This window comes from Marmota marmota, unplaced genomic scaffold, assembly GCF_001458135.2.
Source record: "Marmota marmota marmota unplaced genomic scaffold, marMar, whole genome shotgun sequence".
In the NCBI taxonomy this organism is placed as follows: domain Eukaryota; kingdom Metazoa; phylum Chordata; class Mammalia; order Rodentia; family Sciuridae; genus Marmota; species Marmota marmota.
The window spans coordinates 19,724,161-19,733,710 of NW_025999869.1; the positions used below are offsets into that span (position 1 = coordinate 19,724,161).

At 36.5% G+C, this 9,550-nt stretch overlaps 1 long non-coding RNA gene across 1 annotated transcript in view; it reads right to left on the minus strand.

Moving 5' to 3' along the window:
• Window positions 1-9,015, minus strand: part of LOC125620225 — a 13,583-nt gene extending 4,568 nt beyond the window's left edge. The window contains exons 1-2 of the long non-coding RNA XR_007351832.1: window positions 8,822-9,015; window positions 6,099-6,101 (exon numbers count right to left, since the gene is read on the minus strand). This is a non-coding gene — a long non-coding RNA (uncharacterized LOC125620225). The remainder of the gene's footprint in view (window positions 1-6,098; window positions 6,102-8,821) is intronic.
• Window positions 9,016-9,550: the final 535 nt, after the last annotated feature.

Here is a 9,550-nt window from a genome sequence, read left to right on the forward strand (position 1 = left end):
GGAGGAGGAGGAGGAGGAGGAGGAGGAGGAGAAGGATGGGGATGATGATGATTGAATAATTATTGGCTTTTGGTCTTCTTAAACTATTCTCTAATGGCACAAATAACTGGAGCTTGAAAAAAAACCTCTCTGGATGAGGGATGATGTACTCAAAGTTCATATATAGTATCTGTGGTCACAACATAGAGCCCATCTCTGTGGCCTGAGCAACTCTGAAACAGCTTCTGGCTCTGGGAAGCTTTATACCCACTGAAATTTCTAGATCTTTTATGGCATAAACAACTCCCAAACCTGAATATTTATGTTTCCCATTAAGCTACCCATAATAATGATAAAAAGGAAGAAATGAATTAATCTTTGGATTTTAGGTTTTAAAGTACATTTTCTTGCCAATGTTAATATGCTTTATATAAAACTGAATTATAATGTTTTTTCAAAAAAAAAAAAAGAGAGAGAGAGTTACAAATGTAAGTCCTTTAAGAAGAATTCAACCGGTTCAGAGACGCTTAAGGAAAAACTTTAATAGTTCCCTCAGTGCCTCTAATTCTACTTCCTTGAGGGGACCAATGTGAAGTCTCGTTTATATTCTGTCACGCTAATCCACGTTTTCATGTATGCACTTACCCATGTATCAAATGACTTTTGAGTCTTTAAAATAATAAGTTGATTCATAGATTTGATGTGTGCTTATGAGTGTTTTTCATGACCCAGGCACTTTGTGGGAATATTGAGTGAACATGGAGCTTGTATTCTAATGATGGCATAGAGGCAGAAAGACATAGTCCCTTTTGTCACCCATCATAAGAACTATGGCTGACACTTTTATAGCAAGAGGCAGATTAAAAAGAGAAAAACATAACAAATTTACTCAGCTTGTGCATGACATGGGGGCCTTCAGAAATAAAGAACCAGAGGAAATTATTTTTCTCTTAGGTTTGACAAGGAATGGACAACTGAGTAGAAATGTAATTGCACCCAGGGTTCTGACCTCTTAGTAACAGACTAAGAAGGAAATCCAGCCAGGTCTGTGTGCTCAGACCCTTCTTAACATCTCTGTGCACCATTCCTTCCTCTTGAATATAGACAGGGCCCTTTCTGGAATGAAAATCTATGACCTACTGTCAGATGACATAGAGAATTGCTTTATGGACAGCTTCTACACAGGAAGGCTGAGGAAGGTTAAAGTAATATTTCTAGTTTCTATGACCTGCCTTGGAGAGGAGAAATTTTGGTTTCTGTGAATTGCTCTGTAGGGGCCAAGAAGATGGGGGAAGACAAGAGAGCAGGAGAAGGTCAGAGAGAGACTTTGCTTCTGAGGCAGCTTCTGAAGCCTTCCAAACTCTAGTCCAAAGCACCCAGTACACCAAAGTGCTATATTTTAGAATGTTATTTTTCTGAGTCCCAACCATCGGAAGAGAGGCAATAGATGATATAATTGAGCAAAATGCACAGTATTAGATAATGACATATTGAGGAGAAAAGTGAAGTGGGAAGGGGGATTAGAAGTATTAAGAGGTTGCATTTTAATTAATATAACCAGGGGGAATTTTAGTGTAAAAAGTTAATATATTTGGAGAACAGGAAAGTACCAGGTCCCTAGAGCAGGGGTGTCCTTTTGTATTCCAGGAAGAGCATTGTTGACTGAGGGAGAGAGTAGGAGCAGGTAAATTTGGTGCGTTTACAGGAATCCATTCCTACAGGGTCCTAAATGTCTTTGGATTTTGCTTTAAAAGATCTGAATGGTATTATTGTTCCAACTTATATTCAACAGGATCATTCTGGCTGCCTTGCTGAGAATGGACTCAAGGGTGATAACTAAACAGGGAGTCCAGTTAGAAGACCATTGTGCTAATCCAGGTGGAAGGTAATGGATCAGGGAGGTAAAAATGGGTGTCATAAGAAGGATGAAATCATGGATATATTTTCAAGGCTGAGGTCCTGGATTTGCTGAGGGACCATGTGTGGGTGTAGGACAAAATGGGGAGCCATGGATGATACAAGGACCTTAGCCAGAAACTCAGAAGAATAGAGTTGCCATAATTTCAGATGAGGTAGACTGATAAGTGAGCCATGGTTTGGGGATGTGACCAAATGCAATGATTTTGCCTCTCAGGATGATCAGAAGCAAAGGGATGGAGAAAGGTTTATTATCTGCAGCAAGTAAGGAGAGCTCTGGAGTTAGTTTGCAAAGCACTGTTCTTCCAAAGCAAAGGAAGCAGTTCCTTCTATTCCAGAAACCTACTATATTTACATAGAAAAGACTCATCCTCATGTGTAGAGGTGAATCATTACTGAGCATGCTCAGCTGATGGCCGTAAAGCACATATTCAAAACGGATGACGATAGACATGAACTCTTCTGGACAGAGACTCACAAACAAAGTATACTCCAAGCCACCTGAAAGACTGAGAGTAACAGAGTGTGTTCAACTGTTTCCTTGTAAGTTTCTCCAAAGTGTCTTAGCTGAAATGAAAATCAAAAACAATTTTGAGAGCTCATTAACAGTCTTTTAAAGGGATGGAGCAGATCTCTCTCCCATAAACATAGTAGTAGCCCCTAAAAGTTCCTGCCTTGCTTAGCAACTAACAAGGAGAGATCAAAAATAAATTTCTACTTAAGTTTGAGATGCCAATTGGTTACTCTTAATGGCTGTGCTGTATTTCTTAGTGTAAACAAAATGGATTTAACTATTTCATTGATGCTGAAATTCAGATTTTCACTTGAGTATTGTAAGAATAAGAATCCCTGCAATATTTCCAAGGCTGTATTCTTTTTTTTTTTTTTTAAGCTTTTCAATTCATTGTACACAAATGGAGCACAACTTTTCATTTCTCTGGTTGTACACGATGTAGATTCGCACCATTCGTGTCTTCATACATGTACCTAGGGTAATGATGTTCATCTCATTCCACCATCTGTTCTACCCCTATGCCCCCTCCCTTTCACTCCCTCCCCTTCGCCCAATCAAAGTTCCTTCATCCCCCCACCCCCCACCATGCCATGATGGATCAGTATCTACTTATCACAGAGAACATCTGGCCTTTGGTGTTTGGGATTGCCTTATTTCATTTAGTGTGATATTCTGCAACTCCATCCATTTACCTGAAAATGCCATAATTTTATTCTCTTTTAATGCTGAGTAATAGTCCATTGTGTGTATGTACCACAGTTTCTTTATCCATTCATCTATTGAAGGACATCTAGTTTTGTTCCACAGTTCAGCTGTTTTGAATCAAGCTGCTGTAAACATTGATGTGACTGTGTCCCTGTAGTATGCTGATTTTAAGTCCTTTGGGTATAGACTGAGGAGTGGGACAGCTGGGTCAAATGGTGGTTCCATTCCAAGTTTTCTAAGGAATCTCCATGCTGCTTTCCAGAGTGATCACACCAATTTGCAGTCCCGCTACTAAGGCTGGATTCTTATTGGTCATCTCTCAGGTTAAAAGTTACCTGCTGCTCAGAGGGGTCACTTTCTTGGTCACTCAATCAAATGTCACAAGTTACCACATTGCTCTGGAGTCTCTAGACAGCATTTATCTCTGTTTGATAATTTTTATTTAAATATTTATTACTTATCTTTCTCCTTTAGAATGTAAATATTGTAAGAACAAGGTCCTTGTCTGGTTTTCAAGGCTAGTACAGATCAGGTGCTCAATACATATTGAAACTTTTAAAACCTTGCACATAGACCTTTTTTTTTAAATTTTCTTTTTAGTTGTAGGTGGACACATATCCTTTTATTTATTTATTTTTATGTGGTGCTAAGTCTTGAACCCATTGCCTCTCATGTGCTAGGCAAGAGTTCCCCTGCTGAGCTACAGCCCCTCATACAGATCCTTATGGTCAGTGCTTCTGATTTATAGGAAAGATTTTCCAGATATCCCTAAAGATATATTGCTGTGTCAAGTTGATTTTTTTTTGTACTGGAGATTAAACCCAGGGGCACTTAACCACTGAGCCACATTCCTAGACCTTTTAAAAGTATTTTATTTAGAGACAGGATCTCACTGAATAGCTTAGGGCCTCACTAAGTTGCTGAAGCTGGCTTTGAACTCCTGACCTTCCTGCCTCAGCCTCCCTGGGATTACAGGTGTGTGCCCCCATGCCCAGCCAAATTGAATTTTTAATTGTACTGATACTACCAGATTAATTTCCTAAAAGAGTAAAGCAATCCATTCTCCCTTCATCAATGTATAAAAACAAGTCATTTCCCTGTATCAGTTGAAGTATGGGTGATTTTATCCTTTGATGTTTTTGCTTCAAAACTACTTTAATTTTTTTTTTCTGTCTGCTTCTAACAGCTCCAGATAGCTTAAGTAATTCACATGCAGTTAAAAAATGAACTCATAAGTAAGGCAGCAAACAATTTGTTTAGCTCTCTTTGAGGCTGTCTTAAAAACTGTATTCACTTTCAGCTTCTAGGATCCTTTGATGTCGGGAGCATAAGTAGTTTATCAAGGATAGATGTAACTCTTCTGCCCTTTTCCCTTTAGCGCCTGGAAACTTGAAACTACTAAGAGCATAATGCTTTTCCCATTAAAACACCTGCTGCATTTTTTTTCAGAGAGATTTATGAGATGAAATTCTGTAAACCCATATTTTAAAATGCATGCATGTTGGATCATTCTAGGAGAGGGATGTGAAAAATGGCATAATTAGTGTAATAAATGTTGGATCCATGTGGAAAATAATTTACTTCTGAATAAAATCTATGAGGCCATGCAGCTTCCTGCTGAAACATTATTTTCATCTCCATTCAGAAGAGGTAGACACTGATTTTTCACTTCTAATGTTCTTTTCTTAAATATTTTTTCAGTTGTAGATGGACACAATACCTTTATTTTATTTGTTTATTTTTATGTGGTGCCAGGGATCGAACCCAGGGCCTCATGCATGCTAGGCAAGCGCTCTACCATTGAGCCACAACCCCAGCCTCTCTAATTCTTTTTATTTTATTTTAATTTTTTTATTAGTCTAATATTCTTTTTAAGACCTTTACCCACATTTTTTTCCTGTTCCTTGACTGCCTTGGACTCCTTTATTGTTTTATTTGAATCTCTTCTTTCCATCCAGTCCTGACATTTTCTTCCCACTCTACAGGATGTGCTGAAAGTAAAACCACCTGGGGTCTAACCTTCCAAGTTCAGATGCCTGTGTTTGAACTTGTGTGATGTTAACTAAGTTCTACAGTCTCACTGTTCCCCTCCCTCTGCCCCCCTAAACAGAGTGGCTGCAGAAATGTCTGCCAGCTCGGTGGGTGGGCTTGTAGTATTGAAGTCCCACCTTTCAAAAATCCAACTATCTGGAAGGAATAAAAATGTTATGCCAAATTCTTCTTGCTGACCAACCAGGCCAGAATGTGTGGAACTCCTTCTGAAAAGGACTCACTGTGGAAGGTCTGTCCTCGATATCTCATTCACAATTCCAAATTTTTAAAACCTCCCTAACCAGCAAGACCTGATCTGAACTTACTGGTGGTAAACCTGACCTGAGCTGGCTTGAACTATTTGGAGTCCTTATTTATTCCATTTAAAATAAAGAGGCAGACATTTCTCTGAAGAGATATTAATGTCCATGATTATGAGGGGTGCCCTCTGGTGTCACATCACCAGAGGTGACAAATAATACAAGGTTTAAATAACACATTAACTTCCAAATTCAAAAATAATTGGAAATTGAAACCTAGGGGTGAGAGTAGGGTTTGCAGACCTGTGAGTAGATGCATATGAAAAACCACCTGCATAAGCAACGATAATATCTCATGGGTTTGAAAATAGAGATGGGATTTGTAACATCAGTGTCATATCAGTGGAAATGAATAGCGATAAAGTGGACTAGGTAAAGTCCTTGCATTGACTAGGAGTGAAACAAACCAGGCACCTCGACTCAAAAGACCCTTGCCATAATTACGCTTTTCCAAAGACTGTCACCATAATTATGCTTCTTATCACCAAGATTTTACAAAGAGCATCAAGAGAATGTCAGCAGGGTTTCTGCAGGGGGCATTATGGTTTGAAGCTTCCTCTTTGTGTAAGTGCCAGGTTTGCAGACAAAGGTGAATCTCTCTCAAAGAGAGCTTGTTGCTACACAAAAGATACTATCTCTGCTTTCTTGGTTAAAAACTTGGAAAGCCTCTGTTTACCCAAAGAACATGGGGCAAAGAGTAACTGTTACATACCCACCCACTGATATGTCACCACCCCAGTTGAGTATAAAGTTTAAAGAATTCCCAGACTTGGGGTCCAGAAATGTTTAGGCAATAGACCCTCTGGACCACTTCAGCTAAAAATAAATCTGCTTCCTGACAATTCCTCGGGTGTCCGGCCTCATCTGTCCTATATCAGGAGAATAAAACCAAGGGTAGTTTTTAGGATGATGACAAATGAATAGAAAATGAGCATCCATATAACTGAACATAAAGGTCATACCTGCAATACCAGGAGGAAGGCTGAGGCCCTGAAGGTGTGAGTTTGAGACCACCCTAGGTAAGATAGAGAGACCCCTGACTCAAAAGCAAAGCAAGAAAATAAACAAACAGAAAAGAAAATGAAAGTCTTAAACCAAGGGGAAAATTAAACATAGAAATTCCTAACAAATCTAAAACAAGGAACAAGGAAAAAAGAATAAAATGAATGTAGAACAAGCAAGGAAAATATAAAATATAACAAGTATATGATCATATTAAATTTAACCAAAGTAAACATTCCAGGTAGAAGAAAATTTATTAGAATAAATAAAAAAAAGAATGCAAAACCACTAGGGATTTCTACAACAATTCCAGAGACACATTACATACTCATAGACATAGAAAGGTTGAAAATAAAAGTGTAAGCCAATAAATATATGAAAACATGCTCAGTTTCTTCAGCCATCAAGGTAATGCAAATCAAAACTACTGTGAGATTCCATCTCACCCCAGTTAGAATGGTTATAAGTAAAATCAAAAAATAACAAATGCTAGCAAGGATACATAGAAAAAGGAACCCTTTCATGCTTTGGAGAGAATATAATTTAGTACAGCCATTACAGAAGACAGTGTGAAGATTCTGCAAAAAACTAAAACTAGAACTTCCATGTGATTCAGCTATACTACTTGATTACATCTCCAAAGGATATGAAATGAGCATACAAAAGTAAAATCTGCATAGCACGTTCATTGCATCTCTCTTGGAGGAGCAAAATGTAGAATCAGCTTAGGTGCCATTCAGTAGATGAGTGGATAAATAAAATATTTTATATATATATGTATATATATATATATATATATATATATATATATATATGCACACACACACATACACACAGTGGAGTATTAAAGAAGAATGCAATCAAATTACTTACAGGAAAATGGATAAAACTAGAAGACATCATGGTAAAAAAAATAAGCCAGAAAAAGAAAGAAAAACATTAAGATTTCTCTCACATGTAGAAACTAAAAGAGGGAAAAAAAAAGAAAAGGAAGAAATGAAGGAAGGAAGAAAGGAAGGCAGACTAAAAGAAGATAATGTGGAAGCAGAAGAGAGATTAGTGTAGAAGGGGAAATTGATGATGGGGGAAGGGAAGCAAAGGTTAGATGGGAGGATGAATGTGATCAGAGCATGATATATTCATATAACATAGATTTATATATATATGTACACATTATAAAAATATTTACTTACATGTACACATATATGAAAATTTTACATTGAAATCCATCAATTTGTAAAGTAAATATGCATTAATATTTATAATACACAAATTTTTAAAAGGATAAGAAAAAATATTGTATAAAAGTACTCAACAAAAGAATGTTGATGTGACTAAATAAATGACAGAAATAATTGAACTGAAGGCAAAATATTTTACTAGAGACAAAGAAGAACATTTGAGGATTCTAAAGTTTTAATTCATCATTTGAGGAATAGCAATTCTAAATTTCTAATTTTGTAAAAGTCATAATTTTCTAGAAAATTTAAACAATATCACAAATCAAGTTGACCTAGTGAACATAAACAGAACACTGGGTTCAAAAACGGCAGAACACATATTGTTTTCAAGCATATGTTATAAAAAATTGGCCATTTATTGGGTTATAAAGCAAAATTGAACAAATTCCCAATATTTAAAATTATATTTTCATGACCCCTAATGAAATTTTATTATTATTTATTATTCTAATAACCATTAACTTACATATTCAAACATTAAGAGATACATTTCTAAATGGCCTCCAGGTTTAAAAAGTATTTTAATGAATATTGGAAGATATTTAACCAAATAACAATACTAGACATCAAAAATTATGAAATGCAGCTAAATGATTGAGGGAAATATATGGTTATATATGTGCATTGTAGAAGATAGAACCTAAAACTTAATATGCTAAGCATTCATAAAATCAAGTTAAAGGAATGAGTGGTATAAAGAGGTGAAGGACCTCTACAATGAAAACTACAGAACACTAAAGAAAGAAATTGAAGAGGACCTTAGAAGATGGAAACATCTCCCATGTTCCTGGATAGACAGAAGAAATATTGCCAAAATGCCGATACTACCAAAAGTTCTATACAGATTCAGTGTAATTCTTATCAAAATTCCAATGATGCTCTTCATGGAGATAGAAAAAAAGTAGTCATGAAATTCACTTGGAAAAATAAGAGACCCAGAATAGCCAAAGTAATCCTCAGAGAGAAAAGTGAGGCAGGGGGCATCACGATACCAGACCTTAATTTATACTACAGAGCTATAGTAATAAAAACAGCACATTTATTGGCACAAAAACAGACACAAAGACCAATGAAACAGAATAGAAGACACAGACACATGCCCATATAAATACAGTTATCTCATACTAGACAAAGCCTCCATAAACATACATCAGAGAAAAGGTAGCCTCTTTAACAAATGGTGCTGGTAAAACTGGAAATCCATATGTAACAGAATGAATTTGAACCCCTATCTCTAATCTGTGCAAAACTCAACTCAAAGTGGATCAAGGACCTAGGCATTAGACCACAGACCATGAGCCTACTAGAAGAAAAATTGGCTGAAATCTCCATTGTGTCGGCTTAGGAACCAAAGACTCCTAAAGCACAAGAAGTAAAATCAAGAATCAATAAATAAGATGGTATAAAATGAAAAAGCCTCTTCATAGCAAAGGAAACAACTAAGGACATGTAGAGAGAGCCTACAGAATGGGAAAAATTTTTTTCCAACTCCATCTCAGACAGAGCATTAATCTCCAGGCTATATAAGGAACTCAAAACAACAACAACAACAAAACCAATAACTCAATCCATAAGTTGGCAAAGGAATTGAACAGGCACTTTACAGAAAAAAATAATATACACTTTTGGTCAACAAATATGTGAAAAAAAATGTTCAACATCTCTAACAATTAGAGAAATGCAAATTAAAATGACACTAAGATTTCATCTCACTCCAGTCAAAATGGCAATGATCAATAATATAAATAACAATAAATGTTGGCAAGGATGTGGGGAGAAAGGCACACTCATACTTTGGTGGTGGAACTCCTAATTGGTGCAACCACTCTAGAAAGCAGTAT